The following is a 16,400-nucleotide window of genomic DNA, read 5'->3' on the forward strand; positions in this document are numbered from 1 at the left end:
AGAGTATTAACAAGGAGGTTGCAGTATTCAGGGCCTGAGCTGCAGGGAGAGGTTGGGCAGGCTAGGACAGTACTCCTTGGAGCACAGGACGCAGAAGGGTGTTCTCGTAGAAGTATATAAAATCGTGTGAGGAATAGATAGGGTGAATGCACATAGTCTTTTTCATAGGGGTATACAGTATAAGGAACAAGGTGCCAGAGGAAGTAGTTAAGGTAAGGACAATAACATTTAAAAGATATTCGGACAGGTGAATGGATAGGTAAGATTTATGGGGATGTGGTTCAACTTAGATAGGACATCTTAGTCCGCAGGGATGAGTTGGACCAAAGGGCCTGTTTCCATGCTCTATGACTCTATAACTCTATAACAGGCTTAGGCATCTGGGATCGTGAATCCTTTGAAGAGTCTAAAGGCTGCAGTCGTCCATTGATGAAGGAAATTAGAAGGGGGAAAAGGGGACATAAAATATAGCTAGAAGATAAAGTGGAGGAGGTCCCTAAAGATTCTGTAAGTATATTAAGAGCAAAAAGGGTGACTGGGGAGAAAAGAAAGTAAGCCCCTTTAGGATCAAAATGGTAATTTCTCTCTTGAGCCAAGATTGATGAATAAGCGAATGCTTCTCGTCTGTATTTTCTACGGAGCAGGACATCGAAGGTGGTGAGTTCAGGGAAGAGAACAGTGATATCCTAAAACATATCAATGTCTTGAAAGAGGAAGTGTTGGTGGTCTGGAAGCACATTAAGGAGGATAACCCCCCTGGGGACTGACCAGGTGTGTCTGAGCACATTGTGGGAAACCACACCTGCTTCTACCAACTCTCATGGGAGTGTGTTCCAGACACTTAGTACCCTGTGTTTAAAATAAAACACCACACAAATCTCCTTTAAAATTACCCCCACGCATCTTAAATCTATGGCCCTTAATATTTGACGTTTTCACCTTGCAAAAAAAGGAATCTGAACATCCACCCTTCTACAGATCGCCCCTCAGCCTCCAACAAGACAACGAAAACAATCCAAGTTTGTATATCCTTGGGACGTCTTGTTACAGTTGTACAAAACATTGGTTGGACTGCACTTGGAGTATTGCGTGCACTTCTGATCGCCACGCTAAAGGAATGATGCAATTTCATGTGAAAGGGTGCAGAAAGAATTCACAAAAATGTTCCTTGGACATGAAGGGGTTGAGTTACAAGGAGAGATTGGGTAGATTGGGTTTATTCTCACTGGGATGTGGGTGGTGTTGAGTAACCTTATGGAGGTTTGGAAACTGAATGGTATGGCCCTGGCAATGTGTAGAACAGAGAGACCTCGGAATGTAGGTATACAATTCTTTGAAGGTAGCGAACCAGGTGGTCACCCATTCCTTCTCTCCAGAGATGCTGCCTGTCCCGCTGAGTTACTCCAGCTTTTTGTGTCTATGTTAGGGTGTAGAAACAGGTGTTCGGCACACTTGCCTTCATCGGGCATTGCGTGTAGGAGTAGGGACATCATATTACAGCTGTACAAGCAATAGGTTTGCCTCCTTCTGGGTCGTCCAGCGAACCGTCTGCTCTCTCCTCGCCCAGCCACCTTCAGCCTTGAGGGTGTGGAAGGTCAGACCCTGGTTCACTCCCTTACCGGCCCTTACTTTTGCGTCTGCTATTACTGCTGGTACCTGAGACCGGCGGGGCGGGTGGCATTCCACCACCGACAATCAATTCAAAGCGAGCGTGGAATGCATTAAGTTTATCAGGGAGGGAGGGACCCATTTGTGGCAGCGATACTACCTGCTTTCACTTTGTAGCCAGCCTTGTAGGCCAGCCTTGCCACAATGTACTGGTATCCATGTCATAGCTTAGTCCAGATTTCCTCTTGGCATTCTTGATGGCACTGCAAAGGTTGTAGATAGATTTCTTGTACCGCTCACCATCGTTTGACTTGGATGCTGCAGAGTTGGACTTCACCTGGTACCGGACTTCACCTGGTACCGGACTTCGCCGTTCATTCACTGTTTCCGATTGGGGGGTACACATAAGTTCTTACGTTCATCAGTGACCGGAGCAGAATTCGGTCATTCAGCCCATTGTCTACTCCGCCATTCAATCAAGGCTGATCTACCTCTTCCTCCTAACCCCATAACCCCTGACATCTGTCTTCTTTGTATTGCCTTCTTTGGTACACTATACTCCACACACCTGCTGATGAAGTCCGTGACAGCAGTGTCATATCCATCAAGGTTGGCCGCAGATTCACTTGAATACGGACCAGTCCGCAGACTGAAAGCAGTAAAACGAGGGGTGTCATCTGTTTCTTCAGACCAACCCTGCACAGCCTTCTGTACCAGATCCTCCCGCTTCAGTTTCTGTTTACAAGCAGGGAGTCGAAACACAGCAACCTGAGATTGTTTTAAATGTGCACTTGTGATGGAATTAGGCGATGCAGGAATGTGAAGGATAATGTTATGTTTTTGGGTGGATCTTACTTTCATTTGCTCTTGCCCTTTGTGGCGTGGCTGCTAATGCTTTGGATGGAGGAGGAGCAAAGCATCATAGTTTAACCTGGTATTTATTCACAAAATGCTGGAGTAACTCAGCAGGTCAGGCAGCATCTCAGGAGAGAAGGAATGGGTGACGTTTCGGGTCGAGACTGAAGAAGGGTCTCGGCCCGAAACGTCACCCATTCCTTCTCTCCTGAGATGCTGCCTGACCTGCTGAGTTACTCCAGCATTTTGTGAATAATACCTTCGATTTGTACCAGCATCTGCAATTATTTTCTTACACATAGTTTAACCTGGGATACCAGCGAGTACACCTCATTATTAACGTGCACAATGGCCATGGGTGAGGTCCATATCACTGTACACTGGTGGCAAGATACTCAGTAGCCAGAATACAGCATTCACTTATCAGAGTGACTCACCTGTGAACCACCGCCAGTGTGAACTGTGATTAGGAAATAGAAATCCCAGAGACATTGTTGCAGGTAGTTGCCAGAAGAGATATTTTCAAAAACACACGCACACACGCACACACACTGCTGGAGGAACTCGACGGATCAGGCAGCATCTGTGAAGTGAAATGGACAGATGAAGTTTCGGGTCCAGACACCCCTTCAGTCTGAAGAATGCACCCGGCCTGTAAAGCCGTCTGTCCATTTCCCTCTGTGGATGCCTCCCGACCTGCTGAATTTCTTCAGCGCTTTGCATTTTATTCAGGATTCCGGCATCTGCAGTCTCCTGTGTTGTCAGAAGAGATATGCAAATAGCAGATACACCCTCTCTAGCTTCCAGCAGCAGAGTTGCTAAACTGGAATTTCTGGGCTCTTGTCTCCATGCTTTGCATGCTGACTTTAAAAATGACCATTTAACCTCTCTTCTCAATCGGGCAACATAAGACTGGTCAGCAAAATAGAGGCAGTCATGAACTGGGACAAATAAAACTTGCTGACCTTTATTGCCAGGGGGATAGAGTATAAAAGTAGGGAGGTGTTGCTGCAGCTGTATACAGTATTGGTAAGACCGCATTTGGAATACTGTGTGCAGTTTTGGTGTCCATATTTAAGAAAGGATGTACTTGCTCTGGAGGCAGTGCAGAGAAGGTTTACACGGTTAATTCCAGGGATGAGGGGGTTGACATATGAGGAAAGGTTAAGTTGGTTGGGACTTTTCTCATTGGAGTTCAGAAGAATGAGAGGCGATCTTATTGAAACGTATAAGATCGTGAGGGGCCTTGATCCCTTGATCGGGTGGATGCGCTAAAGATGTTTCCGATGATCGGGGAGACCAGAACTAGGGGGCATAGTCTTAGAATAAGAGGGGGCTCTTTTAAAACTGAGATGAGGAGAAACTTCTTCACTCAGAGGGTGGTTAGTCTGTGGAATTCGCTGCCTCAGGGAGCTGTGGATGCAGGAACGTTAAATAAATTTAAAACAGAAATAGATTGTTTTTTAATAGACAAAGGAATTAGGGGTTACGGGGAACGGGCAGGGAAATGGACATGAGCTATGGTTAGTATAGTAAGACCTGAGTAATCCCCTGGACACGTTTTGATCGCCTAGCTTGGGGTTGGAGAGGAATTTCCCAGATTTTTTTCCCAAATTGGCCTGGGTTTTTATCCGGTTTTTCGCCTCTCCCAGGAGATTACACGGTTCTTTTGGGTGGGAAGAAGGGCGATAGTGGGAAGGGGGTTGGGGTAGGATCAGCCATGATCGTATTGAATGGCGGAGCGGGCTCGAGGGGCCGGTTGGCCTACTCCTGCTCCTATTTTCTTGTGTTCTTGTGTTCTTGTGGAGGAACTCCAAAAACATACAAGTTTGTAGGTTAATTGGCTTTGGTAAAAATTGTAAATTGTCCCAAGTGTGTAGGATAGTGCTAGTGTACGGGGTGATTGCTGGTCGGCACAGACGGTGGTACAAAGGGCCTGTTTTTGCGCTCTATCTCGAGACTAAAAAAATCTCTATACTAAACTAAACTAAACTAAACTCAGAAGGCCAGGCAGCATCTGTGGAGAGAAATGGAAAGATGATGTTTCAAGTTGGGGACTGAATTCCTCCACAGATGTTGCCTGGTCCACGAGGTTCTTCCAACACTTGGTTTTATGCTCAAGATCCCAGCATCTGCACTCTTGTGCCTACATTTAACTGGGGAAAACTGTGGACAAACTGTGGACAAATCAACAACAAAAAAGTCCAGTCCCAAATTGAAAATCGGCAGAATACAGATGAGCATTTATATGGCACCTTTCATGCCTTTAGGGTTTCTGAAAGCACTTTACAGCCATGAAATACCTTTAAAATGTAATCATTGTTGTAATGTAGAAACTTGACAGGCAATTATGTACACAGCAAGATCCCACAAACTGCAGCAAAAATAAATGTTCAGACAATTGCTCTGGCTGACAGACTGGTGGATAAATACAGCTCAGAACCTCTGTGCAAACTCCACTGTTCGTTTTCAAAACACTGCCGTGGGCCTTTCACTTAGTAGGCTTTGTCCTCTTCCTCCTCTCTTCCAGCTTTCTTTCCCTCGGGTCAGGACCCTTCTTCAGATTATTCTCCAGAGATGCTGCCTGACCCGCTGAGTTATTCCGGCACTTTGTGTCTTTTTTTGTAAATCAACTTCTGCAGTTCCTTGTATTTGCAGAAAGCATCCAATTGGGATGCATCACAGCTTGGTTTGGCAACAGCTCTGCCCATGACCGCAGGAGTTGTTGATGTAGCCCACACCATCACATAGAACAGACTCCCTCCATCGACTCCATCTGCACTTCGCACTGCCTCAGGAAAGCAGCCAAGATAACAAAGGACCTTTTCACCAGAGTCATTCCCACTTCTCCCTTCTACCATTGAGTAGAAGATACAAAAGTTTGAAAGCATGTACCACCACATTCAGGAACAGCTTCTCCGTCAGTGATATCAGATTGTATTGTATTAGCTAGGATGTTGCCCCGATCTTCCAGCCTACCTCATTGTGGACCTTTTTTTACCTGCACTTTCTCTGCAGCTGTTACATTCTGATGTTGTGGTACTATATTCTGCACTCTGGTATTTTTCTCTTTGCACTACCTGTTTTTTACTTGTGTATGGCTTGATTGTACTCATGTATAGTATGATTTGACCGGCTAACGTGCAAACAAACCTTTTCACTGTATCACAGTACACATGACAATAATAAACCAATACCACTACTTTTTGTCCTACTTCAGATTGTACCCCAATCTTTACACTATTGTATAGTTTTCCATTAGTTGTTGCATTTGTAGTTGCCTCTATCATTGCCATGCATACTGATCATGAGCTTCACGCAAGCAAACAATTTCATTGCAACCTTGTTGTATTTGGCAATAACGTAATCTAATCTTGTCTAATCTAGCCCAAAATAACAATCTGTGCCAGGAGCTGGGTGACATAAGTAATATTTTAAACAAATGATTCCGTAGGACATTGTAGTTGGAGAATTCATAGAGTGTAAAGGTGAAATTTTGAAACAAATTTCCACAGGAAAGGAGGGACGTTAGATGTTTTGGTGGGTTTCAAGGTGGATAAACTCCCAAAGCATGTCAGGGGATATCCTATTTTTTTGTGGGAGGCAAGAAAGAAGATTGTTGGGTCTCAAGGCAGAAATGTTCTAATTCTGCTGGCCAAATTACTGGAAGGCAGCAAATGTGGTACCTTTATTCAAGAAGAGCTACAGAGATATGCCTGGTGTTACATGCCAGGAAGTCTAATGCTAGTAATGTGGTAATTATTGAAAGAAATTATGAGGGATGAGATTAATCTTAATTTGGAGAGACAGAGATCAATCAAGGAAGTCTTCATAGGTTTGTTGAGGGGAGATTCCTGTTTAACTCATTTGAATGTTTTTTTTGCAAAGGGGGTAAGTAGGTATATCATTGAAGGAAGAGCGTGCGATGTAGTCCATATGGACTTTAGTAATGTTTTGACAACTTCCCACGTAGGATACTGGTTCAAAAGAATAGAGCTAGTGGGATCCACGGCAACTTGGCAAGCTAGATCCAAAATTGGTTGGTGATAGGAGGTAGCGGCTGATGTTGAAGGTAGCTTTTGCAATTGGAAGTGTGAGACCCTTAAAGCACTGTAGGTACAGACATCCTTGCTGATATATATATCTTCAGACTGAAGAAGGGTCTCGACTCCAAAACAAGGGTCTCACCTATTCCTTTTCTCCAGAGATGCTGGAAAAATCTCTGTCACAGAGATGCTAGAGAAATCTTCTATCACAGTGAGGAGGGGACTGGAGGAGACTCACTGTGATGGATGTTTCTTTTTTTTGTTGTGTTTTGTGTTGGTTGGGGTTGTGTAATTTGCTTATTTTATTGCTCTTATTGTTGGACTGTTGGTGACGAAATCTCGTCCAAAAGACTTGTTTTTTGGATGACAAATAAAGGTAATTCTGATTCTGAATTCTGATTCTGAGATACTCCAGCTTTTTGTGCCTACTTATATATAAATGATCTGGATGTGAACAAAGGATGCATGATAAGCAAGATTGCGGATGGCATGAAAATAGGTGGTGGTGTTGATATTGAGGAAACCAGAATATTATTTAATGAGTTGATTAGATGGGTCGAGAAAATGCAGGTGGAACTTAATCCTCCAAAATATGAACTGATACATTTTGGGAGGATTGATAAGGTCGGATATGTTGCAAAGGAGATTCACCAGTATATGTGTAGGAAGGAATATCATATATTGCCAGGCATGGAGCATTTACTGGGGGCATACTTGGCGGCATTGATTTTGTCTTTTTCCACTATTTTTGTTTGTTTTTATGTGTGTGTGTGTGTAATACACACATACCTTATTTTTCATTTAATATATTGTTGGTGAAAGACATCTATTGACATAAAAAGACATAGGATGAAGGCACTCTAGCAAAGGTGTCCATAACCAGAGGGGATAGGATTATGAAGAGCAGAACATTTAAAGGCGATTTGGAATGAATTGTTTTCCCCCAGGTTGCAACTGGCATATATTCTCACTTGGTAAATGTAAAGAAGTTTTTAGATGAAAACCTGAAACGTCAAGCCAAAGAATGCAATGGGCCAGGTCCTGGGAAATGGGATCAATGTAGATAGGTATTTAATGGCTGACATGGATACAATAGACAATCAATATACAATAGACAATAGGTGCAGGAGTAGGCCATTCGGCGATATGGTGGGCTGAAGGGCCTGTTTCTTTGCTGTATAACTTGATGAATCTAATAAGTTACTGGGCTCCAGAGAAAATAAGTAGAGAGAGATTGTTCTGTTGGAAGTTGGTATGGACTGATGGCCTCGCTCAGTTTGAGAGTAAATAAGTGAGGTCCTGCCTGGGAGCTAAATTTAGGTTCATTCTTGTGTGCTCAGGTACAGTGGAAAGATTTTGATTGCATGTCCCAACAGAGCAGATAATATCATGGATGAATACAATCAAGCTAAAGGTATTCAGTTTTGAAGGGTTTTCGAAGAGTAAGTAATCCCAGAGCTTAATTTTATTTACAAGTTTATTTGATCTGAGTATATGTCAGAATACTCTGACAAATTAATTTGGAATACACCTCCAAATAAGCTCAACTACATAGACTTGGCGGCATTGATTTTGTCTTTTTCCACTATTTTTGTTTGTTTTTATGTGTGTGTGTGTGTAATACACACATACCTTATTTTTCATTTAATATATTGTTTACAGAGTATTTTGTTTACATACTCTGCTGTGCTGCTGCAAGTAAGAATTTCATTGTTCTGTGTGAGACATATGACAATAAAACACTCTTGATTCTTGACTCTTGAGTAATCCCATTTGGAACAGTAAATTCTGGAAACACTCAGCAAGACTGGCCACAACTGTATAAAGGACGGCACAGTGGCGCAGCGGTAGAGTGGCTGCCTTACAGCGAATGCAGTGCCGGGGACCCGGGTGCTGTCTGTACGGAGTTTGTACGTTCTCCCCGTGACCTGCGTGGGTTTCCTCCGAGATCTTCGGTTTCCTCCCACATTCCAAAGACGTGCAGGTTAATTGGCTTGGTAAATGTAAAAATTGCCCCCAATGGGTGTAGGATAGCGTTAGTGTGCGGTGATCGCTGGTCGGTGCGGACCCGGTGGGCCGAAAGGGCCTGTTTCTGCGCTGTATCTAAAACTAAAACTAAAGAGAAACAGATTAAATGTTTCGGGTCAAAGTCACTTCTTGCAATTAATTGATTTCCTTTTATCCCATTCCTCTAGTTACCTTCCTGCAATTTGTTCTTTCTAACATGCTCATGTTTCTCCTACACTGGTTATAATTTGCAGTAATTAATTAATCTTCCATGTCTCAGCATGTCTTTGGGATGTGGGAGGAAACCAGAGCACTCTCTGGAACCCATGTGGCCACAGCATTGGAGGTCAGGATTGAGCTGGTGTTGCTGGAGGACCTGCAACACCTGCTGCCCCAAGTGCGCTGCCTCATTAGAGAGGAAATTGTTCAATTGACAGAGTCGGTATCTAGTTTTAACAAACTTACAAAAACAGTGAGGATAAGATAGGGCGGCACGGTGGCGCAGCGGTAGTGTTGCTGCCTTAACGGTGCTGTCTGTTCTGAGTTTGTACGTTCTTCCCGTGACCGCGTGGATTTTCTCCAGGTACTCCGGTTTCCTCCCACACTCCAAAGGTGTGCAGGTTTGTAGGTTGATTGGCTTTGGTAAAATTGTAAATTGTTCCTAGTTTGTAGGGTAGTGCTAGTGTACGGAGTGGTCGCTGGTCGGTTCGGATTTGTTGGGCCGAAAGGCCTGTCTCCATGCTGTATCTCTAAACTAAACTAAACTAAACCAAACTAAACTAAAAAGAGAAATTATTGGGATATATACAAAACTTATAATGTCACTTCAAAAATTAAACTGGAAAGATAGGGAATGAGCTGGAAGAAAGTATAAGAAAATAACTGCAGATGCTGGTACAAATCGATTTATTCACAAAATGCTGGAGTAACTCAGCAGGTCAAGTTGACCTGCTGAGTTACTCCAGCATTTTGTGAATAAATCGAGCTGGAAGAAAGTATGGTTACCAATATAAATTATCATGTAAGTATTTTGAGCAAGAGATGATCAATCAGTCTTTCAAACCTGTTTTTCCATTCATTGTAATCATAGATTACCTTTCATCTCCACTCCGTTTTCTTGTCCTAAAACCATATTGATTACACAATATAGTAGGCCCCCCGGTCTTGGCTGACCATGGGTGATGCATCCTAGTTGTTGGCTGCTTGCTCCAAACCTCAGCCGCAGCAGCGTCACATGTGGCTGAAGAGACCAATGTGGGAGTGACAGTCTCTGTCGCAAAGGTCACATTTGTGTGTGGTCTCTGGTCTGTTGAAGTTGCTGCGCTCCTTTCTGTGTGCCCGCTTGTCTGCCGCTGCGTTCATCAGTTTCTCTTCCCCCGTTTTGAGATGTCGGTTCAGGGTACCTCTCCACCTCGTGCGGTCAGCTGCAAGGCTCTCCCAGGACTCCACATCCATGTCGGGCGCCTTCAAATCTCTCTTGCAGACATCCAGTCTGCGCTGCCAGAGTAGAGCGTACATACTGGGAAGGCCAGCGTGAGACAGAATCTCGGCGTTGGACACTCTGTCTTGCCAGGACGTACCCAGGATACGGCGGAAGCTTCTAAGGTGGAAGGTGTTGAGTCTTCTCTCCAGACTGGCATACGCAGTCCATGTCTCATTGCCGTACAGCAGCGTGCTGTTGACACAGGCGTTGTAGACTGCTATCTGTGTCTTCACTGTCAGCTTTGGGGTGGACCACACTCGAGTTGTGAGGCGAGCAAGAGTTGTAGCTGCCTTCCCGATCCTCTTGTCAATCTCTGTGTCCAAGGAGAGGTTGTCGGTGATGGTGGAGCCGAGGTACGTGAACTGATGGATGGCATCGAGTTCGTAGTCGTTGATGGTGAAGACAGGTCCTGCCCCAGGACGTTCGTTTTCTTCAGGCTGATTGTCAGCCCGAAGTCCTTGCAAGCCCGATAGAAGCGGTCCATCAGTGACTGTAGTTCCTGCTGGGCGTGGGACACAACTGCTGCATCATCGGCGAACAACGTGTCTCTGATGAGAGATTCACGTACTTTTGTCTTGGCTCGGAGGCGGGTGAGGTTGAAGAGCCTGCAGTCTGATCTTGTACGCAGGTAGATCCCCTCTGTTGCGGTGCCGAAGGCATGTTTCAGGAGGAGAGCGAAGAAAATCCCAAAGAGTGTGGGAGCGAGGGCGCTGCCTTGTTTGACGCCACTGCGGATGTCGAAGGGCTCAGACAAGCTGCCATTGAACTGCACTGTCCCCTTCGTGTAGATGTGGAAGGATTCTATCATGCTCTGCAGTTTTGGTGGGCAGCCGATCTTTGGGAGAGCCTTGAATAGGCCATCTCTGTTGACGAGATCGAATGCCATGCTGTGGTCAATGAAAGCAACATGTATTGGGATCCGCTGTTCTCAGCACTTCTCCTGGAGCTGGCGAAGAGAGAAGACCATGTCTACTGTTGACCTTCCAGCTCGGAAATCGCACTGTGACTCTGGGTAGACACGTTCTGCCAGCTTCTGCAGGTGGATCAAGATGACCCGAGCAAAGACCTTGCCAACGATGTTGAGGAGGGAGATGCCTCTGTAGTTGTTGCAGTCGCTTCTCTCACCCTTGTTCTTGTAGAGGGTAATGATCATGGCATCCCTCATGTCCTGCGGTACAGCTCCTTCGTGCCAGCGCTGGCAGAGGACTTCATGCAAAGGAAGCAGTAAGGTAGTCTTGTAATGCTTGATCAGGTCAGGGGGAATCCCATCGCTGGGGCCTTGCGTGAGGTAAGGCTGTCAATGGCCTTGCTGAGCTCTTCTACTGTCGGCTCTCCGACTAACTCATCCATGGTCGGCAGGCACTCGATGGCGCCAAGGGCTGAGGGGGACACAGTGTTCTCTCTCGAGTAGAGGTCGGAGTTGTGTTCCACCCATCTCTTCATCTGCTGGCATTTGTCTCTGATTGCTTCCCCAGTGGAGGATTTGAGGGGGGCTGTCTTGCTCTGGACTGGTCCTAGTGCCTTCTTAATGCCATTGTACATTCCCCTGATGTTCCTTGTTATGGCGGCCGTCTGGATGTCATGACTAAGCTGTGTCCAGTGGTCATTGGCACAACTCCTGGCAGTCTGCTGAGCCTTGCTCCTGGCAGCCCTGAGGATCTGCAGGTCCTTCTCGTTGGCTGACCACTTGTACTTGGCTAGGGCGGCGCACTTGGCTTCGATGACAGGAGTCATCTCGGTCGACTTGGCCTCAAACCAGCCGTGTGTCTTCGAGGACGTCTTCCCAAAGCTAGCCAAGGCGGCGCGGGGCATGGTATCCCGCAGAGTTTCCCACTTCTCTGTTGCAGAATCTCCAGGACGCGAGGTGCCAAGTTCTCTCTCAAAAGCCTCTGCAAACTGTTGCCCGAGGTCTGGATGGGGCATCTTGCTGACATCGATGCAGGGTTTCCCCTGCTTCCTGGTATGGTGGAACCTCTTTGGTTGCAGCCCGATCTTGCAACACACCAAGGAGTGGTCTGTGTCGCAGTCTGCACTGTGGTAGGAGCGTGTGGGGAGAACGTTCTTGAGGGCGGCACGTAGGACTAGTATCAGATCCAGTTGATGCCAATGCTTTGTGCGTGGGTGATCCAGGAAACCTTGTGCTGGGGCTTTGTCTGGAAGTACGAGTTGGCGATGCAGAGGTCATGGTAAGTGCACAGCTCGAGCAGTCGCTGTACGTTCTCATTCATTTTGCCCACACCAAACTGCCCAAGGCAGGAAGACCACGATTTGTGGTCTGCGCCCACCCTAACATTGATGTCACTCATGAGAACAAGTTCTTCCTTGCCGGAGATGTTGCTGATGATGGATTTGAGGTTCTCATAGAAGTCGTCCTTTGTGTCTGATGTGGAGGACAGTGTCGGGGCATACACGCTGACAAGGGTGACTGGGCCTGCGGTGGTGTTGAGGCCGAGAGAGACAGGAGTCGCTCTGAGCCATTTCTGCCTGGTTCTACCATGTTCAGCAGGCTGTTCCTTACTGCGAAGCCTACTCCGTGCTCTCTGGGATCGTCAGAGTCCTTCCCCTGCCAGTAGAACGTGTAGTCCTTCTCCTTCAGTGTGCCCGAGTCTGCCAGCTTTGTTTCCTGAAGGGTGGCTATGTCTACGTTGAGTCTCTTGAGCTCGTCGTTTATGACCGCTGTTTTCCTGGAATCGCTGATGTCCTGTGGGTTTTCAGAAAGGCCGGTCATCATTGTCCGACATTCCAAGTGCCCAGTTTTAGAACTGGTCTCTTTTGATGTGTTCTTTCGTTTGCAGGTGCGATGGTGGCGATCTGCTGTTGGGATGGTTCCTAATCCCCGTGCACCCAGTGAGGATAGCAGACCGTGGCGGGACAGCACCTTATTGGCCGGGGCTGCCCAGCTTGAGGCGGGCGGTAGCTGTCCAGTGATATCCGAAAATCCCTCCCACCGTCGGGAGCAACCCATGGAGCCTCGCTTTACGCCAATCTAGCGATGACTTATAACCGGTAACTGTTGCTCCCCGTGTTGTGTCGACACCGCAGGCGAAGCTGGAGTGGCCTCTCCAGGTTGTGGGTGTAGGTTTGCAGTGATGTATGGTCGGATGCAAGCCTGGGCGATGTCATATGAAGGACAGGCTGTTGCCCATGCAGCACGTCCCCCCTCTCCACGTCGCTGATTGATCCAAAGGAACAGCAGAGCCGTTACAGTTTGGCACCAGTGCCGTCGCAGGAGCTGCCAGAACGAGGTCGTAGACAACGACAAACTGCCTTAGGGACTCCCACTCCGGATTTTTCTGGAGCCTTTTCCATGACTGGATATGGCCACAAGGCAGTGGAGGTTTTAGATCAGAGTTTTCCCTCTCCTAGATGGACTGCCTTCCCAGGCTGACGAGCCTCATCTGCCCGAGACTCGGGGAGGCGGGAGCGTCTACATTCCCGTGCTGGTCTATAGCACCTTCCCACTGCTATCCAGATTACACTACTATCCTGAAATCTATTCATCTCATTTTTGAATGCAGTCAATGATTCAGCCTCCATAGCCCTCGGGGGTAGAGCATTCCAATTATTCACCACCTTAGATTGAAGAATTTCTCCTATTTTCACTTCTATACGTGAAAGTCAAGTGAAGTCGAGTTTATTGTCGTATGCACAAATACAGTGAGATACAGGTTTAATGAAAAATATTGCAGAAACATCGTAGGCATTTTTTGTTGGACTGCGAGCCTTCTTCTAAAATTTAGAAGACTAAAAAAGTTTGGCATGTCTCCAACAACTCTTACAAACTTCTGTAGAAGTACTTAGAAAGCATCCAATTGGGATGCATTGCAACTTGGTTGGCGACAGCTCTGCTCAAGACCACAAGAAATTGCCGAGACTTGTGGACGTAGCCTGGTCCATTACACAAGCTAGACTCACCCCCCACCAACACAGACACCAACTGCACTTCCAGCTGCCTCAGGTAAGCAGCCAACATAATCAAGCATAATTTATACTCCGTTCATTCCCTCTTTTCCTCTCTCCTGTCGGGCAGAAGATTCAAAAGTTTGAAAGCACGTGTCACCAAATTCAGGAACAGCTCCTTCCCTGCTGTTATCAGACGACTGAACGATCGCGTAATCTAAGCTCAACAAGTGAGGCATGTCTTTGTCCTTGAGAGCCATAATTACTACCGAAAGACATCTTTAGTCCTGCATTCAAATCCTCTGGCAATTAAAGCCCATGTACCATTTGTCTCCCTAACTGTCTGATTCACCAAAGATAGACACAAAATGCTGGAGAACCTCAGCGTGACAGGCAGTATCTCTGGAGAGGAGGAATGGGTTTTGGGTCATGACTGAAGAAGGGTCTCAACCACTGGCTCCCTGTGACACCCAATTCTCAACATCTCAACCTTAAAATAAATTGACTTTAGAGATACAGCGTGGAAATGTGCCCTTCGGCCCTCTGCGTTTGTGTTGACCAGCCCGTACACAAATACTATCCTCCACACTGGGGGCAATTTAACGATTTTTACCGAAGCATTCTGTATTTTTTCTATCAAAGTGTTAACTTACAGTTTTCTCATTGTACCCCATCACCATTTTATTTGCACAATGACTGGTATTTACAGGCCAATGAAACCTCTCCTCATTTACTTGCACTCCCATTTAACGTTGTGTCATCGGCCAACTTGGAAATGTCTCATTTGGTTCCCCACAGCCAAGTCATTGATATAAATTACAAATAGTTGGGACCTAGCACCAATCCTTGTGATACCCACTCGTCACAACCCGCAAAAGTAAAAAAAGACTTATTTATTTGTACTCTGTGCTTTTTGTCTGTTTGTCCTTTCTTAATCTGCTCTGCTACATTATCCCCAATACCATGCACTCTGATTTTGTTTAGCAGTCTCGTATACAGAGGTTGATTAAAAGCTGTTGAAAAATCCAAATACACCACGTCCACTGGTTCCTTCTCATTTACTCTACTCAATGTATCCTCATTGAATTTAATAGATCATTATCAAATATGATTTCCCTTTTACATATTGTTTGTGTTCAATCATGTTATTGTCTAACGCTTCAGGTCGAATTTCCGTATTCAGAACTGAGAAAAAGAAGTTGGAAATTTTCAAATAATTTTCTTTCTTTCTGTTTAGGTTTGATAATGTCAGGTGCACCAAGAGACAGTGAAAAGCTTTGTTTTGCATTTTTATATCAGGACTTGCCAATTGTGCTTACCGTTCCTCTCTTCCATTTTTGTTTTTTTGATAAAACATGCTGTATATTCTCGCCTGCTCAGCCTGCCCCAGCTGGACAATCTGTGTAACAACATTCAGACATCACATTAGCAACACATTACATGGCCAAAGGTGCCTAACTGCCTGTTCAACGGCTACATCTTTTCACCGTGGTACAGGCAGATTTTTGCTCTCCCCATCTGTTTTTTAGATTAACTTTCTTTCTCTTTCCCAGTTCTGGTGAAGAATTTTTGATCTGAAACATTAACTTTTTTCCCCATTCCGTAGATGCTGTCTGATTAGCTGCGTTTTTCCAGCATTTTCTGCTTTTATTTCAGATTTCCACCATCTGCAATTTGAATGATTTTTATTGATTATTCAGTAAATTTCCTGGATATCACGTTATCATATACCAGCATTTTTCATACCTCCTATTTAAGGCAACACAAGTCAAAGGCTTCCTGTTTTCTCCATTACTGACAAACATCGGGGTTACATTTGCTGCCTTCCAGTCTTCAAAAAGTAGTTCTATAAAGTTTATTGAGCTTTCGAAGATAATAACCAAGCCATAACCATTTCTTTCAAAATTCCAAGATGAAGATAATTTGTGATTTTGTTCAGTATTCATAAGGCCGTCAGAATAGGGCCAAAGGCAATAAAAATCATAAGAAGGAAACCCAACTTCATCATCGTCTATATACTAAAACTCTCATTCGTTTGTTTGTTTGTAGAGCGACAATTTTAGGCCCACCTTACTCACCATCATTGCTTTAATGATAATGCAAGTAGTTTTATTGAAATCTGTGTTATATTTTTAAAGTTATTTACATTTTAAAGTTTATAAAAACCAGCGCATGCACAGTCGGGGCCGGTACTCACGTAAGATGGCTGCCAGACCAGCACCTACACTTACGTAAGAAGGCCACCAGTAACTATGCGTGTGCATTTTGCTTTCAGCTTCCACTTCCTGCTAGATGCCCCATTGGTTCCGCGGCCCCACGTGGGGGGAGCGTCGCCGCTCCCGCTCCGAACCCCTGGCGTCTCCATCATGGCCGCCACTCCGCCCCGGAGCCCCCGCCTCGCCATTACCGCTGCCACCGCTCCATACCCCGGGCGTCTCCTTCACTGTTGGGCCCCGGAGCTCCCGTTAAGCCGACGCCGCTGCATCTTCCCGCTCTAAGCC

Source organism: Rhinoraja longicauda, chromosome 2, assembly GCF_053455715.1.
Source record: "Rhinoraja longicauda isolate Sanriku21f chromosome 2, sRhiLon1.1, whole genome shotgun sequence".
NCBI lineage: Eukaryota > Metazoa > Chordata > Chondrichthyes > Rajiformes > Arhynchobatidae > Rhinoraja > Rhinoraja longicauda.